Raw genomic sequence first — 25,862 nt, forward strand, 5'->3', positions numbered from 1 at the left:
TTAATGTGCTTTTTCTAAAAAAAAAAATGTATTATTAATTTATTTTGGCTTGATATAACTTTTATCTAAGAGGTTCTGAAGTCTGCACAAACTCGACATTACAACTCTCTTAAGCTCTTAAACTTTGTTTTTAGAAAAACCATTTCGGGGCTTTGGTTTGAGTATTATCTTTTATTTCTCCAAAGGGATAATGGTGATATAGGTCATTTGTGTGATGGTGTAGATCTGACAAACAAAATGTCTCTTTCCGACTGCCTTCACGAATAAGAGTCTGTGCTAGTGGCATTACAGTAACAACCTATATAATGATATCTCAATGTTGCGAATGTTTATAAGCCTGATATTGATGAACTGTAAGGATTTAACAAATGCTAACCATCAGGGTATGAATATGTTTCTGTTGAATAGTCCAATGACCAATTTGTTGATTTATCTAAATGATTCAACTTCCTCCAAAAGATCAAATTGATAATTTGTTTTTATAGGTGGTTTTATAAAAACCACCTCTGTTTTATAGTTTGTTGACTTGAGCACTTTCATTTTACGAAATGTTTGCAACATGTTCAACCAAATGTTCAAAGAAAGAAATCCCCAAATTGATTCAATGTAATTGGACATTTTATTTTAGACACTTTTTAATTGCGTCATATTTAAAAGGAAGGAAGGACAACAAACTGCTAGCCACTTAGCTGTTTTTTTCTTCCACTGTTTGTATTGGCCATCGTTGCTGTGTGTTCTTTGACCAAAGCTCTGCCAGTGACCCAAGATGATTATTCGAAAATTTATGGGGATGAAGACAACAACTCCCATGATCCTACACTGCTGCATAATATCATCAAACTAAATCTTTTGCTATTGCTTTGATTGATAGATCCCTATATCAACCAAAAATGTATATTATACGTTTAAGTTCATTTTATTGTCAACAAATTCTGTCACGGTTTTGTCTTTTTTATCCGTCCATACTAGAATAGTATAGTGCCTGTGTTTTTCTCTTTGCGGCAAATCACCTTCTTATGTTGTTACAGTTGAAAGTACTCCTATAAATAGCAAGCTTTCGGTCTTTAGAAATTACATTAAAACTGTAGCATTGACTGGAGAAAGTCTGGAGCCTAAACAACTGACACAGCAACAAGGTGGTGATATTAAATTAAAAAACATTTGGTGTAATGAGTAGAAGTATGACAGAAAATAAATAACGCATTGGTTTCAAATGATATGGCGATTAACACAGCAGTGACTAGTGTTAGGGCTCTAAAGCTACTAGTTCAATGTTACATGAGCTGTAACTCAGCTAAAGTCCCAATGTAACAAACAGTTAGCCCTTAATGGTTGTATTTTCTTTATGCCCTCAGACCCCCCTTGAGTATTCAGACCTTGATGGATGTTGATGCACCCTCTGTGCCTCGTTATTAGGTTTGGCTTTTCCAGCACACAAATACACTCTTTCAGCCACGCTCAATGGCTCTTAATCCATGTTAATGTGCAATATCAATCACACTAAAACACATAAGTCCGTGAGCATCTGGAGTGAAGCAAAGTTTAGAGATGAGACTCCCACTTCACACGAGGGATGATTGCACACCACCAAAATGACTGCATCTCATATCTGGGTCTGCTGATGGGATTGCATCCAAATACTGATCAGTATTCTGCTGCAATAATCTCTGAGTCTAACTGATGCTTCCTTTGACTGTCATCATAATAAATTGGGTTTCATTCACTTTTGATGACATTAAAGCATCACTCAAAAGCCCTACTGTGCTCCATTAGGACAGGCGCGCATGATGGAGGGTTCAGAGCTGTGATATAATGAACGTCATTGGCTCGGTGGACTGAATGTCTGCCGCACAATCGTCACTGAGTTCAGAGTGGCAGCCTGAGGCTATAAGAGATGGCTGAGGTTGGTCACACTGGGTTTTACAGCATGTGTCACAGGTGGAATTGTGGATATTACTTGATAAAGACCACATTAAAATCTAATATAATTTGAGTCAGCCACAGCATTAGAGGTACAAATCTTAAACGACTATGATTTTCACTTTTTTTCCCCTTAAATGATCATTGTTCAAATGCGCTTCAGTTCATACAGCAGAAAGTGAGTACATCACCGTTCATTTGGCACAAAGTTTAACTCTGATTCAAATTGTCTTTAGTTCACTGGTAAATCCAGTATTAGTTAGTTCGTGCTGTCAAGTTCAGTTCAAAGTAGCAAATATATACATATACTGATAACTTGTGAATCATGTCATTTGTCCTCTGTTTTACTTAAAGAAGTATTTTTTCCTCATAGTCAGAGACAGTGATTAACCCTGCCAAGCAAAACAAAAGCCACAGACTGAACAACAACAACAACCGTCATTAGTCTCCTTCTAATCTAACTGATAAACACGAGCACAAACATTGTCCTGCACATTAATGTGTTGAACAAAACAAACAATTCAAATTCTTAAACTCTGAGAATTGATTAAACAATAAGCAAATAAAGGTATTTTACATTGTATTGGCATTGAGTGTGTGCTAATCTTCTTTCTGTTTGCCTCTAGATTTATTTCTTTTGGTTTGACCACAGCTTACACCTAAGATTTATTCTATGTACACTGTTATTATGGGGCCTTAGTGCCAGCTATAACCTCAGGCTCTCTCTTTAATTCTGGGCTGCATGATGCTGATTTATATTGGATTTGTTGTGTTTAGTACTGACAGTCTGGAAGGAAATGTAATCCCATGATCATTACAACTATTCATTTATTGCCCTGAAAGCTTTTATAAAAACAGTTTTTTACCCGTTGCCCAGAGTTTGGTCTATCAAGACAAAAGGGCAAGATGCAGGTACTTTAAATATCTTATGGTAAATCTCAAATGATCAATTATCTTAATAGTAAAAATCAGTCTATTGTAAAAAAAAATCATTCAAGCGCACATCCACCAAATAAAATCCAAACAAAATATTTGTTTTGATGTTTTCTTTCTTTCTCCATGGCTGCCTATTCATTTGTGCTGCAGATCTTAACATACATTTGACTGAGCAGGGTTTCCTCCTTCCTTTATATAATCAGTCCCCTGAATACATTTTCCAGATCAAATAACCTGAAGAAAGCCCAGAGGCAGAAGCAGCAACATGTTTTGGTCTCGTGGTTTGATATCGCCTGAGATTTTTACATCACAGAAGAGATGGGGAAGAATGTAACGTGTGGTAATTAACACTCACGGTACGGTGTAAGCAGTGAGTACAGCTCTAAATAAAGCCAATGGAGAATTACACAGCGTGGTTGCCATAGAGCTTGTTGTGGAGAGTTTGGCCAATATTAGAACATAACGAGCTGAGCTATTGTGCAGCGCAGACACCCAGCTGTATGGGTGGTCTGTTTCCGCTTTGACTTGAAGTGGTTTGTTAACTTAACACAAGCAGAAGATGAGAGAGGGGCTGAAATCACACTGGATGTGAAGCGGGCTCGCTGTGCTTCTACCTGCTGAGAGCTGTCATGTTGATGGAAACCATTGTGCCTCTTCCTTCGCTTTGTCTCGCACCGTTAATTCATCATCAATTTTGTTATCCCAAAAGGCAGACTGGAAAATTATAGAGGCGTGTGTCTGAGAGCCCCCCCTGGATCTAACCAGACTATCAATTTATGCTAATAGACTGTATATATAGCTCTGGTACTACAGTGGTTCTGCAGGATACATCAAGTTAAATTTAAGACATTTTAATTTCACACAGGATAAAATGTATTATCCATTTTGTAATCATACTGTCCCAAGTATGTGAGACATCAGTGAAACCCATCAGAGAAGATTCACGTAGGTGCATTAATTCATTGGTAATTTTGTAACAGTGATTAACAATAATCTTCTAATAGTATCATTAAACACAACTTGAACTTGCAAGCAGAAAATGGATGAATGGATTAGCTAATTAAAGAATTGCTAATACAGTCATTGCCAACATTTAGATTTAACACAGCGTCAAAGGTCTGCAATCATTTTGAATAGTCCTGATGATTTTTGATTAAAATGATCTACTCATAATGAAAAAATATTTATCTTAATACTTCTACCTAATGTATGGACAGGCCTGAGATATATTTCACATTTATGTTTTTAAAACCGTTGAAGGTTATTTTTAGTGATCTTTTTTTTCACATTCCTCAGGACCTGCTGAGATCATTATCACACAGAGGATATGCTGTAATATACTGTCATAATTTTAATTGATATTTCTACAGGAAGCAATATCAGCATCCATCTGGAAATGAGCCTCACTCGACAGTTCACCCTCACAGATCTGATTAGTTCTTTAAGAACATACTGCATATAAACAGTACAATTCTTTCATAGTCATTTTTTCTTAGCAATAAATATATGCATGCAGTGAGCGAGAGAGAGCAAATGAGAAACTGGAGTCTAACAAGTTGAATTCATTATAAAATCAAGATCTCAAAGTCAGCTGGGGGATGAGATTTCTAACATAATGCAGATCTACAGAGCAAAGAAAATCGTGTGATGCAGTTTAAACGAATCCAGCTCACCCATGCTACATGATCCTTTTCCAATATACTAGAGGTTATGAATCTATTGATTCTTCAACAGTAAGAAAAGCAGCTGTTTCTGCCTATTTTCTCTATCTTGACCAGTAATAAAAGTATCAGTTGATTAATGAATTAGTTGAATTTGACAGTTTTGAACATCTATTAAACAAGTTATTTATCCCAATTTGATGAAACAGTATCACCACGAGGTCCATTTAGTAACTCAGAGCTTTCGATTGTTTTACGTTTGAGAGTAATTTTCTTAGCATTTAGTTTTACAGTGCCAGACCACACAAGGGCTGATTTCCAAGGTAAATGAAAAGAAAAATCTGCCAAAGCTTATTATTTTTGCTTCTGCGGCCACCTTATAATATTTTGTCAATAAATTAAAGTCAAATAAACAGTTCAGAGGGTCACGTACAAAAAAGGAATTCAGGATCCATGTAGGTTAAGATTTGCTTATTTAAATTTTTTTTAAGAAAATTAAGAGTTAAAACAGAAGTTGACAAATTAATCTCAGTGCAAGGTTCTTTTATAATGCAATGGACGATTGTCCAATATAAAGTAGGAATAAGTGACTGCCCTACTTGTCTTTGAGGCTTGCTGTCCCTGAGCAGCGTCTCATCAAGTCTTTGACCAAGAGGATCAGTGGGTTGGGTGTTTTTTGACTGAATTTGACTGCTTAATGTTACAGAGATGCAGGAGCTGTCAAAGCTGAGTCACTTTCAAGGCCACAGAAATCCTTCCAGGAATTGTTCCACAGCAGCTCCCAAAACATTAAAAGCCTGAGCTGCCTGCAGGCTGCACAGGTCCTCATCTGTCAACACATCTGCACTTTGGTATAGCAGGACAGAGACTCATGCAGAATAACTGGACTTCTTTAGCTCCAGGGTTTAGGAGGCGAATCCCGTGGACTACACGGTGTCTGTGATGCAGACAGACATGACAGTGTCTCCCAGACACAAGTAGGAAGTGTTTGTTTGGATTTGCTTTAACACCCCTCTCTGGGCTTAGTTGCTTTCTCTTGGAAATGTTCACTGTCATCGTCGGCCTGACCCTGGATTTAAATAGCTTCTGAAGACAAATAGCCTGGTGGGAATTATTTTTTAAATACAGAGAGAATCACGACACTGGATAGTGATGCATGACAAAACTACATCTCACAGCACATCGCACATCACAGTAGGTTGGTAATCTTTGTTGTCTCCCACATGGCCTGCATTCATATTCTAGGTTTGCACCGAAACTGAGGAAACACTGCATCAGAAGTGCAAATATATAATGTTGTGTGTTCTCTGTCAGTGATCTCATGATATTTAATACTAAAAAAACAACAACAAACAAGACAGAACAAGCTCAACTTTGTTGTATAGTTAAACTGCATTGCAAAGAATTATGCAATAAGAACTCAAACTGCATGTGACTCCAAAACTTTTTTTTATAATGAGGGACAAAATTAATGCTGGAGGTTATATTGTTTGGCTGTACTCTCCATCTTTCATACGGGAAAGAAATGGATAAATAAATAATGACAAAATGTTACTAAGTTAAGCTCCTCTGTTAGATCATACCTGTGAGACACAAGATAATCTGCCTTTTAAAGGTCCAGTGTGTAAGATTCAGGTGAAAGGATCTATTTACAGAAATATAAAATAATCATAGAGATGTTTTCACCAGTGTGTTCATCTAAATTGTATGAATAGTTGTTTTCTTTACCCTACAATGGGCCCTTTATATTTAACTACCTTATATTTACATCAGGACAGGGTCCTCTTTATGGAGGCCGCCATGTTTTTTACATTTTACAAACTAAACAACTTGAGTTTTTATGATGTCTAAAGCTTCTCTTTTATCTTTGGAAGGGGAGGGTGAGGTGAGGAGTATTCAGCTGCAACATTACACTTCACCACTAGATGTCACTATATTCTACACACTGAACCTTTAATGATAAAGTTTTGTCAGCTATAAGAGGAAGCAATGAAAATGGAAACTGCTGCAGAAAACCCCCTCAACAGAGGATGACTGATCTGAAATAGAAAATAAAATAATAGGATAATATAAACTTTACCTTAACTTTATCTTATGATAATTTATATGATTATTGATACTGCTTATCCAATATTGGCAAGAGGCAGGGTGCATCATTGACAGTTTGCCAGTGTATCACAGGGCAAACAACCATTTGAAGTTTCCAGTTAACCTAAGCTGCGTGTCTAATCCAGAGAAAATCTCACCCGGAGATACGGGGAGAACATTCTGCCCACTTACGATCAATATACAGTCGACCGTACAGTATGCATCCTGAGGATATAACTCATTACTGAAGGACCCTGATCCCGATAAGTAGTTGTCCATGTCTGCCTGAAAATATCAATGGAAGCTCTTAATTCACAGTGACTTTTAATCATTGTGTGAGATACGATGAGAATTGGGAGATGTGTGTGTTAACCTTCAGATAACCTCTCTGAACACTTCTGTCTTGAGAGGTTTCACACTCCAGACGAAACCGCTTGCAGCTTAGTCCTGAAATAGCCAGGGCCGATACTGGAGGTCTCCAGGGCCGATACACCGTGGAGACCTGCAGAGCTCTCACACACCTAAAGGTCTCAAAAGGTATCAAGAGGTCTCAGAGGTCAGGGAGAGCAGAGGTCACAGACAACTTCACACCGCACTGACAAGAATAGCTCAGATGAGGGCGGATAATACTCTCACACTGCTCCACATCCAAAAGCTAATGGTGTTATGGCAGCTAGTTTATATGGCCTGTTAGAAGAACCCTTAAAATGCAGAGAACTGTTTGTGGTGAGTTCCAGCAATCATTACGAGAAGCGTTGGTTGACTGGCTGTCATAGTGGGATTGCACCTCTTTAATGAGGCTGTTCTGGTTTTGACCCACGGAGAGTGCACTCACTGTGGTTTGCGCTTTTTGGCAGATTCACTTTGACTAATAACTTCCTATTACGCATTCAAATTCTCCCTGAATGCCAGTGAGTTCAACTCAAAGCTCTAATACTATAACTTTGCGCTAAATGCTCTGAAGTCTCCACTTAAAAACGATTCCATTGAGCGGATTTCTGTGACTGTGGAATCATTTTTTTACAATCAAAATGAACAATATAGCAGAGTTACCTGCTGTTATTCACTGATAATATGTGGATGTGATTCATGTGTCTATTTAAATTATTAGTTATTATTGGAGAGAGGGATTATAGTAAGCCATTACATTACATGGTGAATAAAAAATTATAGTCATTTAGGCCGTAATGACTCATGGATTATAGTGAGGCTTTATATAGCACATTATCTCCCAGTGCAGTGAGCACATGTGTTTCTACAATATAGACTAATGTTCATACATACATAGAGAGCATGAGTTCACAACCCCTATAATGTGAATTTTCTTTTTAGTGGTGGCTGACTTAAGGAGACAAGAGCTCAATCTTCCATTGACACAGACAACTTTCATCTACATTCATGCTTTTCCCTGTCTCCATGAACAAGTCCATTTCTTGTAATTAGGTAAGAATAGAATGAATATAATAAGACTACTAACAATTGTCATCCTTAACTGTCTTTCTTTTTGTTGTTGTTTTAAAATAACCAGTTGATGATTCTTGGTCAGAAACGTGAAAAATAGCCATCCCAATGTCCTTTAGTCCAAGGTGATGTCCTCAAAAGTTATTTTATCAATCAACAGTCCAGTGCACACAATCACATTCTATCTACTCACATAAGAAACTGAAGTAGTCCAGAAAGGTTCAGAAGCTGAAACCACAGGATTTTGATTTATCTGCTGAACTTTTAATCAATTAATAGATTAACTACAAAAGCACTGAATAGAGTGCATAACTCTGCCAAGGCCAACTGCCCCCTTATGAATCCACATTTAAATTCACTTGATCCAGATTTTTAAATATCAGAAATATCAGTACCTGGAAAATGCCAGATTTTGTCCATTAAGATCCATGTCTCACAATGTTAAAGAAAGTGTAAAAGAACCACACCAAAATGAATGGGTTCTTCTTCATTGAAATTTCATGTCAATTTGGTTTTGCCTTATCTAACTAAATAACAAACAAACACAAAAACATCTCCACAAACTCCAAAGTCCACTTTTTAGTTTGTCTCCTATGAAATACCATGCTGACGAATTTGACTGTGATTTTATATTTCATTTAAGTTCACTCACTGAAAACTATGAAATATGGCTGGAAGTGAGCGTCTTGCATGCTTCATCAATGTTGCATACTCAGTAGCTCTTTCGATCCTTTAACTAGCCCAATCCCATTGACAATGCAGATGCATTTTAGCAGTTATCTCAACATTCTGCTTTTATCTGGTGATAAAAGCATTTTCTCTACCTACAAGGCTGAGCTAAAGTGACAGCGGCTCTGCTGCATCTCAGGCTCAGAAATCAACACCCAGTGTTTTAACCCTTCATCCACTCCCCCTGTATCTCAGGTCAGGGAGGTCAGACAAATGTGTGTAGTACATTTGTTGTTAAAGATGTTACTCTAGTTTGTGACTATAGACTGTATTAAAGATGAAGCCAAAATATCCCATACGAATGCAAGTGCAAAACCCATCTTGAGAGAAATGTATTTGACATGTACTTTGACTATTTAGTTGAACCTGTGTTCCATCCATGAACATGGAGGAGGTGGGGTTTAAGAATTATAATGCAACCAGCAACCAGGGGGTGGTTAAGACTCTTTGACTTCACTTTTGGGGAGCAGTCCTGTTACCCATCTTTACACAGTCTGTCTGCAACAGTGCCAGTCTTTGGAGGTGTAAGGCTTGTTTTTTCTCTTTCTGCCTTTTTTTTAATCTGAAGCAATTTTAAAGTATGTAATGTAGCAATGTATATGTCATACAGTCATTTTACTACTTTGTCATGGTAGGTCGGCAAAGAATGTATAGTACCGTTGAAACTCTGTTGAGTCATCAGGAATCAAACCTGGTAACTTCAATAAGCAGGATTTGTGTCTTATACCACAGATGCAATCTAGAGCTGTGTGTCTGCAAAGTTTAATTTGTGACGAAAGCAACTTGCCCAATTTGTTTTGATCACCGTGGCTCTTTGACTAAATCACTTTCCCACTTATTATGAGACTGCCTGAAACAGAGTCACATTTCTTCTCTTTTACAAGATGAATCAGTTTAAGAGCAGATTGTTGTGAGAGAAACAAGGTTATTACATGACAGCACCAGCTGCTCTATAAAGACACAGACTTTGTCTTATCCTCTAGTTACCTCAAGCTGCCATGTCCAGTGGGCAGTGATCTTAGTCTGATAGACCCCACTGACCTGTGCATCAGTCACTATAAAGTCATAGTGTGGAGCCAAATTTGATTCAAACCATAAACAGTATGAAAAGATGGCTGACATAATTGCTTCCCAAAAGTGAAGCCAAATCGTCTTGATCACCACCTGGGGGATGGTTGCAGTATAGGTCATAAATCCTGCCTCCTCCACATATACGTCATGGACTGAACTGATAAGTCAAAGAAGTCATCAAATAATTTTTATATACAGCGTATGGTTCAAACTACCAGAACTATATTTCAAATTCTCATGGAGATTTGGACATTTCCATTAAAACCGCTAATAATATAGTTATATGTCTCTTTCAGAAAATATTGTATATATTTGTACTTTTAAAATAATTTTTGTGTTGATGAGTCAACATGGATCTATGAGACAATACAGGGAGATTAGTCCACTGAAGGTTAAGCACAAGTCGTATAGGAAGCCACGTGATTCAGCTGCTGTGGTCAAAGGTCAGATGGTCGGCACACTAAATAATGAGAATTGATATAGAATGAGGTCACACATGTAAATGTCAATATGTCAATATTATAGTGATTCTCTGAGCGTTTTGTCTTTTTAAAAATCTCCCTTGAAAAATGACCCTTGATCTTTCTCCCCCGGGAAAGGTTTTTAAGAAGTGTTTAGAAAATCCAATACATTGAAAGGAGGACAGTGTATAAATGGAGCTCATTATTTCTGTGTGGGAATATAATAAAAACACAAACATAGATTCTAATTTGCATGAGAGTGCCACTCCAGTAAATAATTTTCCCCAAAGAATACATTTTTCCCTTTGTGAACATCGCTCATGCATGAGCTGAACTGTTTCAGCTGGGTCAATACTACAAAAGCCTCACAAGAGCATGAATCAATGTCATTTTGCTTCCTTTTTGTATTGACCAGAGATTCACACGCATACACAGAGCAAACAACACATTAATATTCAAAACAGACACTGGGTGAACTTGTGTCTGAAATGAAACAGCTCATTTCAGGAGCTGTGCTAAAGGAGGAAATGCTTTCCTGATGCTTATAAACACCCCAAAGAATCACAGCAACGAAAGCCATGAAAGTACACGTGTTGAGGAGGAGGAGGAAAATAAATGCACCTCGACGCATTGACATTTAGATATAATGAAAACAGTCAATGGGAGTTTTTATCAGCGTCAAGCGGACAGAGTGTAAAAAGTGCAGCCATGTTTGTGTTTCGACTTGTGAGGCAGTTGAGAGCAGAAGTGTTACAGTTATGCCCAAAGGGGTCAGAATGCATAGAGCTACCACGACAAAGTGTGCCACTCTTATTCAGCATTGACGGGATAATGTGCAGGCTCTCTGCCTCTGGCGGCTAATGGCTACAGCACTGGTGTACAATGGCCACATGGAGGGAGAGAAGCGGTTTCAGTTGATGAGGGGATAAGTGAGCTCGGAAGGAAAGAATACGATCCTTTGTTGTGTAAAGCTGTGCAAACAGACGTGCAGTATCTCTGTGCTGCACTTTGGGCTTTTTTGTGGATTTTGAATTGCAATGAATCTCTGTTTTTCAAATGCCACGAGAGAATAATAATCCAAATCAGGGCCTTTCACACTGGCTGTTTATTCTCTATCTTGGAGCAATTGATTCAGATATTCTGTCCAATGAACATTTTTCTGAAGCTGTCTGAGGAAAGTTTGAAGTGATGGCCTGAAGAAACAACAAAAAATCATTAGAGATAACATTATAGTTACTGTTGATTTGCTGACTTAGTAGATAGTCACATTCTTTTCTGCGTGTTCATTTCGTATTTTCTTATTTTGTAAAGGTTTGATAATATTTAGGTAGAAACTTTAAAATAAGCCCACTAGGTTTTCTGCATCTGGTATTATTAGTTTATTTGCCTTTTTTTGTGTGTTTTGTTTTTTAATCTGTACGAAATGAAATAAAACATGGTCATAAAGTCCAACCAATTATTTAAATCCAGCAACATACGTGTTTTAGAATCTGGTCGTCCTGTTGTTTTGATGACTTTTCTCTGAGTCCTCCTCTTTTTCTGTCTGTATGGAAGTTGTTTTGCACAGCTCCAGGTACCCACATACACCAACTTCTCTTAATTTCTGATCCTTGGTTTGTCGGGGGAAGACGTTCCAGGCAACAAATCATATGCCCCCAACTAACATCTTCTATCATATCACAAGATCCGACAAATAAATCACAATATGACTTTTATTCAGTTGAGGCACAGCAGAGGCGACTCACTAAACCACGGTTGTTCACTTTTATTTTATTCTCTTCTCACCTGTGGGTTTTTTTGTGTTTGCAATGTTCACTTGTATTTGGAATGTCTTGTTTGCACTTTTTATTCTTCTATGCAAATTCTAAATATGTTGTAGGTTTCAGTGGGTGAAACCAAAATGAAAACATTTACATGTATACTGAGTTTAAAGTAATAGTAGATTATGTTATGCAGCTGTACATTTGTGATAAAAAAGGCTTATATATTTAGTTTCCTATTGTATTTTTCCTTATGTTTCATACAGATTTCGAAGAATGGCACCCAATTATCTTTCTGTGTGTTTGGTTTATTTATTCGTATATTGAGGGAATTTAGAAATATAAGGTCATGTGGCTGACAAAATGTCTTGTGTTAGTGTGATAAACCAGAGACACACTTCAGTCTCACCATGACCAAAGATAGACTCTGAAAACACTTTCTGTTTGGTCTCACTCCTAAATAACCTCCTCTCTCTGCACTCTGATACATGGAGATACAGCATGTGGCTGGATTAGGGGTGCTGTGATGGTAGTTGAACAGAAAATGCTACTCAGTGTAGCGGTTCCTATTTATTTTTATTTATTTTTGGCCTTGTGTGGAGCGTGATAAGAACCATCCGTGAGATGATGATAACCACTGTTGTATTAATTTCAGCTCTGCTCCTCTGACTGATCCAGGCACCAAAACTCGTCTCCTGCCAAAAGATCGTCTGCAATATGTGCCGCCAGCTACTCTGCAGTTTCGACACCAGTTTGATCATCTGTTCTGAATGTGAAATGCTGCTCACTCTAAATTTTCACCTTGGGGGCCTCTGCCAAGCCACCGGTCACGACGCCTCTCGTCGCTCCGCCTCCCCTGGTGTCAGCGTGTGCGATAGACTTTCTGTCTGTGTCATTCTGTTATTGTGCATGTGTGTATTTTTGAATATAGCCGGGGGGGGTCAGTGTGTACACTGTATTTGTGTGTTAAGTATGCACCAAGCATAGATTAACATCCTCTCAATGTCAATGACTCCTCCTAGACAGTAAAGTCAGTGAGCCACTGATGGACCTGCCATAACTGTCCCTGTGAGGCACTGCTGTGTGTGTGTGTGTGTGTGTGTGTGTGTGTGTGTGTGTGTGTGTGTGTGCCTGAGACAAGGTGACACAGGAAACAGCCCTCTGCTGATGACTGATGGCCACAACCCAACTTTCCTGACCTCACTTATGTTTGTTCACTCCGGTGGAGGTGACTGTCATTATGTGACAAAAACATGTGAAGTCCAGACTAAACACAAAGTGAGGATGCTCACTGCGCAACTCTAACTGTGATTGGTTCTTTCTAGTTTCTGTGTAAACACATCTCACTTCACTGAAATGAATGGACATTAAGGCCCAGGCTTAGGACACATCACTCAACACACACTGTCCAGAATAGTTGCCCCTCCATGCCTCCACCTGTGTTTACACTGTGAACAGAGGCCACTGTTGCCAGGAGCCAGAGGCCGTCCTCAGCGTCTCCAGACACTCATCTTGTCCATGCTGAAAAATGACTGCAAGGAGGCTTTGTGACACATAATGAGCAGAATGGGTCTTTATTGGTTTCAAGGAGGATTTTTCAGTCACATTCTGTAAATAAATAAAGCCTGAACAAAGGCAGAGTCCTCAGGGAGCTTGTTTATCACATAAATTACACAAGTGCTCATCCAGGATTCACAGTATTTGAAAAGGGGGCCATGAGGTTTTTATTAATTTTTCCTGATGTTCTTGTCTGGCTGGCTTTGAGTGTGAATAATTTCTTCTTCTTCTTGTAATTAAATATGAGGGCTCACCTCCGAGACTCCCTACCTCCTCTACACCAGAGAGGCTCTGGAGGGTACTGTACATGTGCGTGCATGATCACACATGCAGTCAGAAAACACACTTTATGCGAACACACACTTCCACACACACATTTGCAAAAATCATAAAAAGATCACAACTGCTGCCCCAGGGCCAGTTTTCATACAGACCCAACGGTGGAGCACGCTTTTGTGTGAATGAACAAAGGGAAACTCCTTTCCCCTCCCTAAATCCCATCATGTGCCACCATGCGTCTCCCACACGCCTGTTTCCAAGTTACCGGCAGCGCCGGCTGCCAATCCTGCTTAATTGCCTCCTGTGTAAAGTGACGGCTGAGGAGCGGCGATGAGAGCAAGCTGTCCTTTCCCTGCAGCCCCCTCTCTGCTACCTCTCCAAAGAAGAGACTCCACCTGAGAACCATACTGTACCTTTGAGAAATCACACAGTAGTGCTGACCCTGAGTGAAACTTCAACAACCAACGTACAGACTCACTGCATGAAAAATAAATATCGGTCGAATGTAAGAAATTCTGAGAAAGAAGCTGCTCTCAATTAAAGAGGACTGCTCCACGAGGACATTTAATTTAAGCCTTAATATCCACTTAGGGATGTAAAGCACATGCATATGAAATGCTTTGAATGGGAAATGTATTGTCAGACATAACAAAGTAAAGATCAGAGGGTGAACCAATAACAACAGTGTTTGTTTTAGCAGTAAGTGCTTTTCCTCACTAACCTTGTTCGAGCCTGGAGAAAAAGAAAAAAGATCTTCTCGCTCACTCCTGTTCGGATAAATTCACCACCCTGTTGCTCCTTGCGTCTTCCTCACAAATAGATCCTCCTCATCCTCGGGACCGGGGACTGGAATTAACGGCACATGAGGGAAGCCAGGCGGAAGAGAAGGAAAGAAACACACTCTTCTTGCACCAGAGTCCTCCTTGGCAGTGTATCCCCATCCGTCTAAGCACGGCGACTGAGAGGGAGAGAGGGAGAGAGGGAGAGATGAAATGATACTGAGTAAGTGGGTGAGTGAGAGAGAGAGGGAGAGCGAGCTTGTGTGTGTGTGCACTGGAGGGTGATCCTCTCTACTGTATGAGCTCCTGTTTATCTCTCTGTCTGTCTGCTTTGCATGCATTCCTTCCCGACAGAAGCCACAGGGTCAGCTGCTTTTACAGTAACAACACTTGCTTATTTCCTCTAGAGAGAAAAGACTTCCTGTTATCTCCACTCAACTTCCATCATGAGTGAAATCGCCCGGCATTTCATGCTTTTTTATCATCCTCTCTTTCTCTTGTGCACACATACACATAATCTCCCTCTCTATTCCTGTCCAGAGGTTATTCCACAAGCAGTGGGCTGCAATTTCATTTCAGAGATGAACATATTTATAAGCAAAAAACACAAGCAGTCCTTCCCATATTCAGTAGAGGCAGATGCAGTGTGCATGCATTAAGAAGAAAACTGTAAAATAAACTGTATAAAAATGACGTAATCATGGTGCATATATGCAGCATGTCGTACTTGTGAATATGGTTTTGCAGGATGTGGTGTTTAACTGTTTAAGTGTAAGAATATGTTCAGTGGCAGCTAAATAAAATTAGAAACAGAAATAAATACCAACAGTTTCACTGTAGAGACAAAGCTAACTAATGTTTACCTTTGTCATACACACTCAGTGAGCACATATATAATAATAACTGTTGTGCACCTGCTAATTCATGTAATTATCCAATTAGCCAATCACGTGACAACAGTGCAATGCATCAGATCACGCAAATACCAGTCAAGAGCCCAACTCGTGAAACATTGGAATGGGGGAAAATATGATTTCAGTGACATGATTGTTCAATTGAGGATGTTTTAAGAGCAAAGGGTATTAATAGTATGGTGTTCATAAAAAAAAAAAGAATATGATGGTAAAATAAATATCTCAGGGTTTAGTTGATAAAACACAACAATTTCCCTTAATGGGTATTTGCCCTCTGTTATGTTGTACCAAAAGGATAAATCCATTAGGGAAGAAAACTCAGATTAACTGATAATGAGAATAACGAGGCCTAACAGTCCACTTAAAGTCAATCAAGCCACACCAAATTCCACAAACTCATAGATTTTAAGTTTGCCTGATTTTTTGTTTATGTTACAATGTTAAAGAAAGTGAAAACAATTTCCTGGATCTGCCCCTTTAATTAGTTTTAATAAGATTGGTTCCGTAGTTTAATCCTGTTAAAGGTCTAAGATTTAGGTGAAAGGGATCTATTGGCAGAAATTGAATATAAAATAGTTCTAGTGATGTTTTCACTAATGTTTTTCATCTAAATTGTATGAATTGTTGTTATCTTTACCCTAGAATGGCCCCTTTATATTTAAATACTTTATATTTACATAGGGAGTGGGTCCTCTTTCTAGTGGCCGCAGTCGTCCAGACTGAACAAAATAAGTACATTTTGAGTTTTTATGACAACTGAAGTCTTCCACAGGGTCGTATTCAGCTGCAACATGCAACTTCACCACTAGATGTCACTAAATTCGACACACTGAACCTTTAACAGACAGACAAACAGCAATGAAAACATAGCCTCCTTGTTGGAGATAAAAATATGTTTTGTAAGTGGCGACTTGAAAGTGTCAGCACAGCCTGAGTGCTGTATGGAATAAACTGTGATATTTTTTTCTTTGCTCGGCTGGTTCCTGATGTGACATGGCAGCCAGAGAGTTGAGGTGTCCCCCTGAGTACGGTGTGTATTGGGTCAATATGCACAAGAAGCAGTGGATCAATTGGGTTACACGTATCAGTGAAAGGTGATTCAGGGGCTAACCTGACAGCTTCCTCAATTATGCTGATAAAGTGTCAAAATGTCATGAATCACACAGACTAACACGCACACCATAGGCAGAGGGACAGCAAAGCCTCAGTCACACCACCAGATGATGTGATGGAGAATATTTAGAAGAAAATGAAGGTTTGACTATATGGCAGTGTCATCTTCACACTGCACGTTTGCCCGCTGACAAAGCGGACAAGAGGTGATTCCACGGTGCACTGCGGGTGCTGCGCCATCTTGGTTGGCGGGTGATGCTCCACGACACATGGTCTCACGCGGCAAGAGGTCGGAGCTCTGATAAAGGCCATTTTCAGTCAGAGGAAGGTGGGCTGACCGGGAGGCCTCAGGCACGTTGTGTGAGGACCGGGCCACATTATGTTCAGCCAGGGGGAAAGGATGCAATATAATGTGTCCTTTGAGTGTGTATTTGTGTCTTTGCATGTGGACGTTGTGAATGCTGCAGGAAATTCTTGTAACTAGTCATAGCTTGTCATCTCCGAATCCACACATTCATCCACACGCCATCTTTAGTGCCGTTCTCACTTTGTGACCAATATAACATAAACACAAACACACACTGAGTGAGATAACCGGCCTGAAATGTTTTTAATAAATAACCTCACATTTGCTTTTCATGCAAACTAAAAAAAAACATACATTTTAAAATAAACATGAAACCATCACAAAACCATTGCTGGAGTTGTTGTTTTTATTTAGAGTGCTCACCCAAAGTGCCAGATTGTAAATATTACACATTTCCCTTATAATTCTTATGAAATATTGAGTGGCTTGAAATGTACTCTGGAAATTAGGTCATGAGAAATGAATGCAAAGCAGGGAAGCAGCATGGATTGTTTGCTGGCAGCACTTAGTCACAAGATAACGTCTGTGATGACTGTAAATCAGACAGTGTACTGTTCATGCTGTAAGTAGATCAGACGTTTTCTCCTTTTTTAATTTGCAGCAGCCAGACAAAGGTTTCCCTCAAGGTGTAAAGCCATAGAGTAGAACATGTCGGTGATGATGCTGAGGTACAGGGTGGTGTTCATGACAACCTCCACGCTTGAACTGCCTTCCACTCAGCTGGGCTCTTTAATAATACAAATGGTTGTGAGCAGGGAGACATGCATCACCTCCATCACACCTGTAGACCTGCACCTTCTTACAGACAAAAGTAAAAATGAGCTACCTCAGTTCCCTTCTCTGTTTCTGATCGCCGCCCCCTCCCTCCCTCCTCAGAGAGATTCAGACGATAGCAGTTTTTTTCTGTCGACTTCTCCTTTTAGCCAAGCTCCGGGAGATTGCTTTGAATCTTTTTTTGGTAGGCTCCGTAAATGTAGAGGATCAGCTTACACAGTCCACCATTAAACCTGCAGGGCATTTGATACAGATGTGACTTTCAATCTTCAAAAAAATGAGATTTTGGCATAGCTTTGTATTATAAAGTCCAAGTGCAAGGAAATGACTTTTTGAAAAGGCTTGTCCATGGTTTTATTTCTCTCTCTCCCTGGGATTTTTTCCCTCATGCAATCTCAGACAGCCTCTAGAGCTTGGTTACTTTCTCTTGGAGATAATTTGTGGTGCTTAAAATGAATTTTAGGGTCTTATGCAAGATAGGGCCCATGCTGTGAATTAGTATCCTGCAGCTGATGCTGTGTAGTCCCACAGCGATAAAGTGAGTGAATGTTGTTGTCAAGCTGTTCTCAGGGGCCCTGCTTAAGCGCACTGGATGGAGGTCAGAGGAGGCATGTGGAAGTGTGCAAATCCCTGCAAGTAATTGCATGTCCTCTGGTCTTTAGATGGATGCTGCTAATAGAAATGTGTATCCTGCTGCTTTCTAATGACTACTTTTCACCAGATGCCACTTTCGGACATGTAGGGGCAGGTTTGCTTTTGTTTTGCCTGAATTTAAAAAGGCCAATTTTTGGAAAATAGATTTTAAATCAAACAAGCCGTGACTCACAGTCATTTTTTTCTTGAATCATAAGTGTAAAAAGATGTCCTCCAAAAAGGATTCCACACCTCCACCTTCCCTTTTGATCATATCATGCTGCTACCGACAGTCTTTGCAAAAACATATTAGATCGTCTCTCTGTTAACCAATCCCCCCATGGTCCTCCTTCAGGGAAGTGTGTCCTCTTAATTGCCACGAAGGTAGTGTTGCTTGTTGAAAAGCTGTAAACCTCATCTTGAAAGCAATGGGGTGTCACTTAACATCAGAAATTACAAGCTTCAATCATAAACTGCTCAGCCATCTGAAAAATATTAGGATAATCATTTTTTCCTTGGGTAAAAAACAAACAAACCCAGTGAACATGCTTTTTTTTAATGGGCCTCTCTGAATTCTTGTTGCTCTGAATTGAGCAGCTGGATTGCAAAGCAAAACCAACGGCTGGAGGGAATTACAAAGTGAGATTACATGCGTATTTACACACAGACAAATTCGTTTTCATTGTTGCAGAATATAGCTTTAAATCGCATTTGTAGAGCAAATCATTGCTGTTGGGTAGATTTTATAAGATTCTCTTGGAGTAAGGAGTGAAAACCTCAAGTCAACTCTTGGAACAGTGCTAAGTTTTTTCGCCTGCTACATGAGAGGTGGAAAGTGTTGCTGACAGGTTTTGAGTCATATACCGCCACTGTATGTTGTTTTCTGTGAATCAGTTATAAGTCTAATCAGTGTCACAGACCGCTGCTTCTCAGAAGACTAATGGGTCCTGGCATCACACTGAAACAGCTTTGACTCTCTCAGAATCACTCTCTCCAAACTTTGAATTCGAGAAGCACATCAATGTGTTGCCAAGACTCGAGTCAGCTGTGGTGTTACTTTTGTTTTCTATCATCATCTTTTAATTACTATTAATTGTGGTGTGAAATCACAAAACTGCGCAGCACACTGCTGTTCTACTTCCGGCTGAGCTCTGTGCTTAAAGGTTTATTCATGGAGCATGTATGTGATTAACCAATGAATCAGTCAAAAGAACACAAAACCAAATGTGTTTATAATCAACAAATTATTTGAGGATAATTTAAGGGAAAGCGGGAAACATGCTCTGGTACCAACTTTTCAAATGCAAATATTTACTGTCTAATATTATTACCGTTAGGTTTTCACCCCTGTCCTGGATCAAAGGGACAATCCATTGTTTTATTCACTTTCTTTAACATTGCAACATAGAGTTTTTCAACTTTTCTCTGTTTTCCAAGGGAATAATTATTGGACTTAGATGAAAATGAGACATTGGGGGAACTGGTATCAATGAGTGCTGCAGCTACATTGGATTTAAGAGGACGATTGGGCCTGCGCTCTGCTACTGCAAATTGAATGTCGTCTTGCATTAGTTTCTTGTTTGGATAGAACAAGAAATCCAAATCATTAAACTAATTGATAGTTTAATCACTTATGAAATACCAATAATAATTTGTTGCAGTCCCAATATTTCCTTTCATGAAAATCTTTGCAAATTATATTTATTGTAATATTGATCACTTAGATTCCTTTTCTACACCAATCATCAGAGATGTACAGAAATGTCTCTGCAGTGAATACATAACAGTCAGTTAACAATTTGACAAATAATTAAGTCAGTTTTAACTGTTTTGATAATCAATGAATTACAGCAAAAGTACAAAATCTATCTGGTTGCAGTGTCTTCAATTAGATGATTTGCTTCAAGAATAAAGACTCATATCATCAAGACTTATGAGGGCAGTTTGATTGTTGCCCTCGAGGCAAAGTGCTAACTGGTGAGGTTTAATTAAAAGATGTATATTTCACTTTTACATTTAAAAAAGGATAAACTAAAAACCATCAAGCAAACTTAACCAACCTACCACAGAGACCATTTTTATATACAATGACTCATTTATCATTAATTCATCACCTTCTGTTTTATCCATTATGTGCCTGTTATTAAAGCAGTTACAGAGGCCGCCTCTTTTATGATAGATCATTTACTCTTCAAATGCTTTTTGTAGAACATAATTCAAAAGATGAAGAGGTTAAGGAAAATGTCAGGAGACAAAGGGCATCCCCATTAAATATTCAGCAGCTGTCAATAGTATATCTGCTCTTTTCATCGCTGCCTGTGTGTAAACAACAAAGCCACGGAGCTCTGTCACCCATCATGATACTTCATCAGAAGCCTCTGCGGGGAGAGCGGCGCCACTCAAACTGATGGAGACTGACGAAACTGGAGGACCACATACATTTTGGATGAGCTTTTGGGGGGAGAAGCCTTCAAAATAAATTTATGTGACTATCTGTTATATTCCTATTATATTCAAACCCACGTTTGGCTAAAGATAAAAAGAGAACTAACAAAAAAGCTTCTCTCATCACAGTCATGGTCACAGTCACGGCCCAAGATCTTGTTATTGCTGTCATACAGCAGCGGAGTTACTTTTGCGTTTGTGTATAAAGATGATGAATTACACACTACAACAATCCACCCGGAGATGAGCTCGGTTTTTTTGTTCAAAGTCTAATAGCTTTTCACCACAAGAGTGACCGTGTCTGTTACAGTGATTGATGCCTTGACTGTTGATTTGGTCCTGGATAATTAGTGAGAAAACAATGCAAGAGGTTCTCAGCACTTAAATCAATTTCACTCTCTTCCTGACCCGCTGGCGGCAAACGATTTTTTTTTCTTTCTTTTCAGAATCGGTAATAATATACAACAGTACTTTAGGACAGCGGCTGTAAAGATGGCAGTGGATGTAGAACAACTTATGAGTAGCGAGGATGTAAATTAGCAGCTTTTAAGGGTCCTATGACAGGTTTTAACTTAGCCAATGACACACTCATGCAATAACAAAGAATGAGAGCCTGTAAGATGAGAGATAAATGGGAAGAATTAAGGTATTTAGCATGAAAATGTGGTTTCAACATCAGATACTTTATTATTAACTGATGGCATCTTATGCTGACCTCACCTCAACTTTCTGAAGAAGAAGAGAACATGAATTGTCACTCATAAATGAAATCCTGTGCTGCCTTTAGATAAGTTAGATTTAATGTTTTTTAATGGGGTTTTTTTGTATTTTCAAAACTCCTGTAATTGTTCAAGAATAAGGAAATAAACAAACCTCATTCAGTTTCCATTTTTTACACCGAGCAGGACTTCAAGAACTTTCCACTTCACCTCTAATAAGCCTTTTACGGCTAAGACTCCTGAACCATGCCAACACTACTGACAGCTTGTGCAATGTGGAGCCACAAATTAAAACCATAGAGAGAAGCGCAGGAGACTGCATCCAAGACAATAAGTTGAAATACAACATTACGCTGCAAATATTTGAGGCAAGAGGCTTTTGTTACGTCTGCCTTAGTTAAATCTAATGCACCTGGAAGTCTGGCTCCTTGGGTCTCAGACAGTGATTCCCAGCTCTCTGATCTAACATTTGATAAGATGACCTCCGTGATCAGGTTATGAACACAGAGAGGGATAAACGGTGCACACCCAAAAATTTTACTGTGGCAGCAATGAAGATCCTTTATTTCCTGTTATCTCCATATATATTTTTCTATTAAAATTTACAGGAATTTTTCACTTTATATAAATATTTGGTGGCAGGTATAATATGATACTTGCAAGAATGCTATAAGTCGAAGGTTTGATGATATAATGTGAAAGTTTGACCTGGTGATGGGACTAGATGGAAAAGTTGAGGGAATATCAAAGTAGTTATATTTTATCTCAAAGGAAAATGTCTGTACCAAATCTCATGGCAATCCATCCAAATAGCTATTTAATTATTTCAATCACAAAGGTTAACCTGTAGGTGGCGCTTGTGGAAAATGTGTGCATCACCCATAAGTGAGTAGGATTCATCCAATAGCTTGTTGAGACATTTCAGTCCGAATCAACATTAGCATCCATATTAAAATTCTGCTAACTTGGCTAAAGCTGCTACTGGTATCAAAATGCTAAGACTGCATTTGGTGTAGGCAAATTATTTAAATAACCTAAGCTAATGTATATAAATGTATACAAGAATGAAAACTCTTGTGAAAACATATGAAAACCTCAGGTAGTAGCCTATTCCCCAATGGTTGAAAAAAAGCCTGCTGTATAATAACATCATCTGCACTCTTGTTCCTGGTGAACGTTTTGTTTTCTTAAAGACCCATTTCAAATTTCTGTGTGTAAACTGAGAAGAGCAGTTGACATGTTGGGAAGATATTCAGTTGTCCGACACGTAACCGTTAACATGCATTGAGTCTTTACAGAAAGTCCACACAATGTCTGTCAGCACTGCACAAGACTATTTATAATATGTTTACATTTGAGGCTTTTAGAGACGGACTTATCCACAGGAACCTAAAGTGAGTCGGCATGTAACAGCTCGAGGATCCAGCCACACAACGCTCAGTTGCTGTGGGGACCAAACCTCTCAAACCTCCCCACACCACTGCTCTAAGACAGATTTATGTACAACGGTAACTTGTAAAACACAACACTATCACCAACTTCCTTGTGCTGAAAACACTCTCCATCTGCCTGAACATTCAGAGCCTGTGGTGTATTATGTTTAAAATGCAACAGAAAAAGGCAGCTTTACCTCCCTATTGTAAAACTGAGAATATCACAAATATTTATCAATAGTAATGTTCTCGGTTTATTGACTTATTAATAAATCATTCACCAAACCACAGTCCTGAATACCCCTCACCTCACCCTCCCCTTCCAAACATTAAGATAAACCTCTGGAAGCCTTCAGCTGTCGAAAACTCAAAAGGTGTTTAGTTTGTCCAGTTTGGACGACTGTAAAAAACATGGTGGCCTCTGTAGAGAGGACCCCCTCCCAATGTGAATATAAAGTATTTAAATACTTTATAAGGGGCCATTGTAAGGTAAAGAAAACAATTTGTACAATTGAGATGAAACACACGTGTGAAAACATCACTAGGATTATTTTATATCCAATTTCTTCCGATAGATTCCCTTTCCCCTAAATCTCACACACTGGACCTTTAATTATTGACCTAACTAAGCTTGGTACAGTAGAAATTCTAGTTATTTCCTAAAGTAAGGGGCATGATTTTAGTTATGCTTTTATTTAGTTGGATACAAAAAATACATGTCATTTAATGTCAAAATAAAAATGTCTTTAAAAGTTTACCATAAAAAAACATTAAAGTTATTGGTGTTTCCTCATCTCCTTTTCTAATATATCAGTGACACGCGGCTTGAAAATACAAAATCTAACCATGTTGCTTGTTCAAGTATGTTTTCTTATAATTCAACCCATTCAAATGTTATGGTCGATGAACAGCATTTTTTAGCATTAGCATTAGGTTGTAATGGCTAGCTACAGTAGATAAAATCGATATAAAAGATAAAATTAGTTTTTTCACTTCAGCCGACAAAATCATGACTAGATTACAAAGTCAGCATTTTTGACTGTGTGAAATCCTAAACCCCTATTTAAAAAAAATACTAAATAACAAAGTGGCAAACCAGTTTACATGTGGAAACATGATCATAATGACACATTTAACTGAAAAAAAACAATTATAACAAACAGACATTTAGAGGAACAGATAAGCAGAGAGGAGAGTTCTGTGGCAAATGTGTCCTATCAGAAATTGTTGATTAAAGGCGGAGCGATGATCAGCAGTTCACATGATTGCACAAGGTTGTTAGACATCTATTCAGACACATTCAAGAGCCTCTTGTCTCCATGTGTATGTGCCCGTGTGAGGGAGCGTGTGTTTTTGCACGTCTGTGAGTGTGTGTGTGTTTGCACGTCTGTGAGTGAGTGTCTAGCTGCATAAAATCAGGGGACCTGAGGATGAGGGTGGAGCTCTATTGAGCACGCTCCTCATGACTGATGAGCTGACTTCTGACCTCAGTGTGTGTGGCAGCATAGCAACATCCTCCTGCCTTTATTGTGAACCCTATATCTTATTCCCAGGCTCCAGTCAGATAAGTTATGGCTGCGTTCACGTTGCTCAAAGATGGTTCTGCTCTATTTATAAAAAGTAAACTGATGGTGTAGCATTTGCAAGTTGATGGAACTACAAGCGCTGGATTCAGAACAATTACTCCTGACTCTGCTTTTATTACAATATAATAAAAAAGCCAAACACAATGAAGAAATCCCAGAGCAGCTTTGATATCAGCCGCTACAACATTGCAGAGAAGGGTGCCAGGTTGCTTTTAAATAATGTTATGCCAAAATAAACTGTTGCCTTACTACAGTGATGTTTAGATAACAAAAGAAGTGCTGAGCTGCAGAGACTGAAGGTGAATGCAGCTCAATAGGGTGAAGTACGTGTGGTGAAACTTTATAGATAATCAGAATAATCATAGCTATTGATCACTGGACCTTTGTTGGCCTATTGATATGTTTCGAGATGGCACAAGGGCATGTTTTAAATGTGCATAGTGTACATGTCATTGTGTGTGCGTGTGTGTGTGTGTGTGTGTGTGTGTATCAATCATAAGCAGCCTGATTAGAGTTACATTACTTTGGCTGATACTGACACAACCTTGGATCAATGAAGTATAGGCTCATGTAATTACTGTGTGGTCACCTTTTGTAATAAATCACCCAAGACACCTGTACGTCCCTGTGCAGGATTCAGTTCCTCAAAGAAATGAAAAGCATCTTAGGAGTGATACCCACTGTATATACCCCAATTTATATTGTAATATCATGATGCGGCACACACTCGTTCATTTTATCCGGATGTGGACGACCACCACAGTCCTGCACCAAGTCAGGTGCCCATGGAAAGGTTGTGTAAAGGGTTTATTTTTTTATGTTTATATAAACTCACATGCAGGTACTGGTAAAAATTCAAATAAACTAAAGTTTTTTTTTTTCTGGAGCAAAGGAGGAAATAACCTATTTAATGTGAGTGACTGTGCAGCATGTGTATTTAATCACAGGTGGTGATGAGGTCGTGGACCACAGGTCTGGATTTGACTTGGAGATAACTGCAGGTAAAGGGTCAGGTCTGGTATGAAGCTCTGCAGGTACGAAAATAGACCCATGCGGGACTCCAGGCCTCCACTGCAAAATGTTTTCACTGTTTGAGTTGATGTAAGTTGTTACTTCTAATGACAAGGAAGGAGGCAATAGGTAATTTCTGTGATATACCATATAGGCAGAGTAATA

General features: G+C 38.9%; 1 protein-coding gene across 2 annotated transcripts in view; it reads right to left on the reverse strand.

Moving 5' to 3' along the window:
• The window catches only part of shisal1b (shisa like 1b), a 34,175-nt gene extending 19,391 nt beyond the window's left edge, over nt 1-14,784 (reverse strand). For both annotated transcript variants that reach the window (XM_020078514.2, XM_020078513.2), the window contains exon 1: nt 14,645-14,784. The gene's annotated coding sequence lies outside the window, so the exon portion shown is untranslated. The remainder of the gene's footprint in view (nt 1-14,644) is intronic.
• Between the last annotated feature and the right edge of the window lie 11,078 nt (nt 14,785-25,862).

Source organism: Paralichthys olivaceus, chromosome 7 (assembly GCF_024713975.1).
Source record: "Paralichthys olivaceus isolate ysfri-2021 chromosome 7, ASM2471397v2, whole genome shotgun sequence".
Taxonomy (NCBI): domain Eukaryota; kingdom Metazoa; phylum Chordata; class Actinopteri; order Pleuronectiformes; family Paralichthyidae; genus Paralichthys; species Paralichthys olivaceus.